This window comes from Ictalurus punctatus, chromosome 6 (genome assembly GCF_001660625.3).
Source record: "Ictalurus punctatus breed USDA103 chromosome 6, Coco_2.0, whole genome shotgun sequence".
NCBI classification, from domain to species: domain Eukaryota; kingdom Metazoa; phylum Chordata; class Actinopteri; order Siluriformes; family Ictaluridae; genus Ictalurus; species Ictalurus punctatus.
The window spans coordinates 22,911,387-22,916,054 of NC_030421.2; the positions used below are offsets into that span (position 1 = coordinate 22,911,387).

General features: G+C 36.6%; 1 protein-coding gene across 2 annotated transcripts in view; it reads right to left on the reverse strand.

Moving 5' to 3' along the window:
• The window catches only part of galnt13 (UDP-N-acetyl-alpha-D-galactosamine:polypeptide N-acetylgalactosaminyltransferase 13), a 40,790-nt gene extending 37,869 nt beyond the window's left edge, over positions 1–2,921 (reverse strand). The window contains exon 1 of one of the 2 annotated variants that reach the window (XM_017469138.3): positions 2,241–2,916. The gene's annotated coding sequence lies outside the window, so the exon portion shown is untranslated. Of the gene's footprint in view, positions 1–2,240 lie in introns of both variants that reach the window. The other variant, XM_053681028.1, reaches the window with a different exon arrangement.
• Between the last annotated feature and the right edge of the window lie 1,747 nt (positions 2,922–4,668).

Consider the following 4,668-nt stretch of genomic DNA (forward strand, 5'->3'; position numbering starts at 1 on the left):
AAACATTGAATGCTAATTGCAGCAGGCTCTCTTTACTAAACACAGTTAAATACATGTACAACACTGAACCGAACAGCTCAAGCAGGCCTCTTTTGCTCGTTCTCTCGCTCACTAATACTGAGACCTCAAATTGGACCGTGACTTTTTTTCCTGGCCATCTGCTTGGTTGACCAGCTTTGTGTTACGGATGTATTTCCACCAGTCATGCCTCAGGCCAGGGCTGTACTCCTGAGTCTCTGCTGGAAAGGCACAGTTATTAGAGCAGCCATCTGCATGGATGGACCTACACTGTCCACTGAGCAAAGCACGCAATCAAAACAAGACTGACCTGCATTACAATTACAAATCTCTCTAAATATCAAGACTTTCTGGGCTCAAACACATGCCCATTTATCATGTTCTGAAATATGTCAATGAATTCGAATGCCTGCTCAAAGATGCATGGAATTGAGAATCTTGATTTAAAAACTTTGTTAGAATGGGTACATAATAATCATAAAGTTCAATGTCTCAGTAAAAGTTTTCCAAACAACATATTGTAAGTATGAAAATTCAGCCTTGGGTTTGATTTATTTATTTGAGTTTTTTTCTACTTCAGTCCTAGAGAAAACGTAGTTGTGCAGTAAAGGTTAAAGGGTTTAGTCCTTGATCTTCTTTTCACTCACCACATGATTTGAAGATGGAGCAGCAATGCCAATCCTAAAAGGTTTAACTAAACACACATCCTGTGCTTCATACAAAAACACCAGAACACAAAGACCTTAAAAAACTTAATTCAAAATAATAAATACTACATTCTAATCAGTTTTCTCCATTCTAGTCAGTTGATAATGCTTTGTAGTTTTCGTTTTAGTAATTGACTAAATTCTTTATCCATAGAAATGCAGATGCACAAAACACAGCGTAAAGGCCTTATCCTCATGATCTTCAATGTGAATCATTTAATGAACAAACTGCTGGTGTAGTGTTACCTTGTTTTTGAGACCCTGTAGCCATTATCATTAGTTTTGTGTAACACAAAACCTGAAAACGCCGCTGAGTGCATCTTAATTAAACACTCAGCTGAATGCAGATGTCTAGCATGATTCACTGCTGTACAGTCAACAAGACATTTTAATTTGCAAGCAATACAATGTCACAATGAACTGGACTATTACTAATATAGTCCAACACAATTGTAATTAGACTTTCTATATTAGGAAGGCCACAGCCTACAGGAGTACAAAAACATTGCTTTGTAATATTTGAACTTTTGGCACTAACGAGTCAGAGTTTAATGATTACATGCTATAACACAACGTGTTCTGTTGATGATAATTAGCTGACGAGTTGAATAGGACACGTTCAAAATTGTGGGCCGTTGTGGATTTGCAGGACAAGTGCTTGACAACTCACACCATGCTCTATGTACCAATTTAAAGCTTTTTTTGTGCCAGTTAGTAAAGAAAAATAAGGGGGGAAACACTGTAGTGAGACGTCCAGCTCCACTGAGTACATCTTGATCAACGCTCTATACTTTTGTCACATTTGTCACGTCCAGGTAAACATGTAACAACAAACGTAGCCTAAGAGTTAGTACTAAGAAAACTTTTTAAACTTAGTAGAGCTTCATGTGGTAACTAATATCCAAATTGAAATGAAACTAGTCCTATCTTTATCATATATTATTATCATTTATTTTACATGAATACTTGTACTTAATTTTTTTTTGTTTGTTTTCTTATATGTAATGTTTGTCATTGTATGCATGGCTCTAGCTAACTTGTCCAGTGTTTCTTCATACCTTTACACGTGCTTAATTTAAATTATTGTTCTTGTTCTTGTTCTATTATTATTATTATTATTATTATTATTATTATTATTATAGGCTACAGACCACTGACACTGATCATGATAAATCAGTTACTGAATTTATTATTATTATTATTATTATTATTATTAACATTGGCTACAGACCATTATGACCCTGATCAGGATAAAGTGGTTACTGAATGAATGATGATTATGATGATGATGATTTTTATTATTAGTAGTAGTAGTAGAAGCTGTAGTAGTAGCAAATGTCTGACAAACACTCTCAGCATTCATTTAGGCTGTCATCTATCTGTCATTTAGCTCATCTTAGTTTAAAGTCATCAATAATTTATTGTATTAGATGTTTGACTCGCATGGTTATTACCCAAACATAAATACATTTCTAGAAAGAAACACCTCGCTCAGTGAAGGTGACACACACTTACTGAACAGAATAAATCTTTATCCGGATGAATGCCACCCGCAGGAGCTGTCAGTCAGCCAGCAACGTGTTGCATCTGGTCGCTTGTCCTCTAATTACAACTGGATGGCTGTTGATTTCCTGACAATCTCAACAGAAAACATCGCATGCCACTATAGAACACTGATATGCTGTATGCATAAATATAACGTTATGTCTAAGATCAGCCTCGGGATCAGATATGGCTTCCTAACGCAGTGGCAGCTCCGGTTAAGTGGCTAGCTTCATCATTCCTCGACTCGGATGCTCGATGGTGCTAGCTGCATCCATGCCCTATACACGGCTCTCCTCTGACGCGTCAGCTGTATCATTCCTCTTCATAACTCTTACATTTCCATAATGATCACAACCCGTCTTACAGCCGCAGAGACGCCGTCGCGCACGGACTCTAGAAGCGCAGCTCAGCCGCAAGATATGCCCTTGCATTGGATTTGTGAGCTAGGAAACAGGTACCTAACCTAATAGGTTTAATTTGAGTGAAACGCTTACAAACTGGCACAGTTTCGCTCATTGGAGAAAAGGCGTGCCCGTCATGAGGCTAGCGCGCATGCGCACCAGAGATGCGCACTATTTATCTCGGCTCCATTCTGCACGTGCACATATGGTTTAGATCGGGGGTGTACTAACTTTTTCGGCTGTGGCGCAAATGAAGAGAATCTATTAACACGAGCTACGTGCTACATGTAGCCTCATATCCACATTACATCATGTGATTATTTCAACGAAAAGGTTCAGCATTTCCTGGTGTATACCTGCAGCGCTTATAATAGTGTTAAAGTCCCCATGAAATCAAAATTGGCGTTTTGTGGCTTTTAGTATGAATATGTTAGCCTTAAGCTTATCTATAAGCTAATGTGCTCGAAAACAATGACAAAATTCTCATTTAGAAGATATATGCATTCAAAATGTACAGTCTCTCTCTGCCACCAATACTGATCAACAATTTTGATGACATCATTCTGCACTCTCATCAGATTTCTCAGTGAGGGCCACACTGCTTTAGTTATTATTTACTTATAAAAGTTCATACATTTAATTGTCATTTGGGTTTAAAATTACAAGACTATATTTTATAGGATGTTTATAGGAAGACTTTAAAAAAAACACTTGCATAAATAATGTCAACTGTGAATCTAACTGCAAATTTTGATTAGATTTTTTTTAAGGTGTGTTGTTTATATTACACATAATGTTTAGAGTTCCTTGACAATGTGGATTTGGGTTCTATGTGTGGATGAGGAATTAAAAGTATTATTAAAAATATTCCAGTGGCTTTAATGAATAAATATGGTATAAACAGAGATGTACGTCATTTGTTATATATTTTTTTCTTTGTTGCCCCCATGTCTGTTTAAGTCTAGCCTTGTGACATTAAGGTAGGCCTATATTTTAAAGAGTAGTGAGAAAAAATATTGTGATGTGATCCGTTTAAGATTCCGTTTTAGGTGATAGTGACATCCAGTGGTCATGCAGGGGCGTGCATCTAAATTTCTACTATAGCAAATAATGAGGGCATTATATAAACACCCTAGACTGGTACTGCATGAGAAACGTCTCATCATAAGTGAATGACAAACAAAATGTGAGTCTTATTACTAGTGGAGTTGAAATGTACCTTTATTCTGAAGGCCTGTCGGCTTTTTCAGGCAATAACTGTTCACCAATACCACTGAGTATGTATTTATTGGTGATAAAAATGTATATTTGTTTTTACTATCAAGCAGTCCTCTGGGATTAGGTTTGTAATAACAATAATGTGTAGTTATGGCATGCAAGACCAAAAAGTGTCAACTCTTCTGTTCCAGCCATTGGAAATGGAGAGTTTATACAAATCTTTGGAGTCGATTCCACACACAGAAACCGATTCAGCTCACATGATGATGAGGATGATGTGAAACTAAGCTGTGGCCGTCTGAAAGTGCAGCAAATAGAAATTCAGAAATTCAGTTTCGGAAGAAAGCAGGATACGAGGGAAACTGTGAAATTTATTACCAAAAAATTTTTTTTACAGTAAAACAATTTTGGCCTAAAGCACGAAAGCTTTACAGGGAAAATGAAGAACTATACTCGTGATTCAGGCACCAGCCGGGTAAGTTACACAACAATTAGCTAGTGTTAGCTTTTTTAGATAGACCGTTGTTCAAAACAGATTTATATTTTTTAAAAAAAAATAAATAAATAAAAAATAAACAAAGCTAGAATATGGCGTTAAGTTAGTTTTGTTTTCGATATCCGTCACATATTCAGCGATAAATGACAATAACTCCAAAACGACTTGCCCCAAAAATCTAAACAGTATTACCGCTAACAGGACAAAGCTAATACTGTTTCACAAGCTTCCTTTTCATTATTCTCGCTCGGTATAATGAGCAATGTGACTCACATTATGTGAG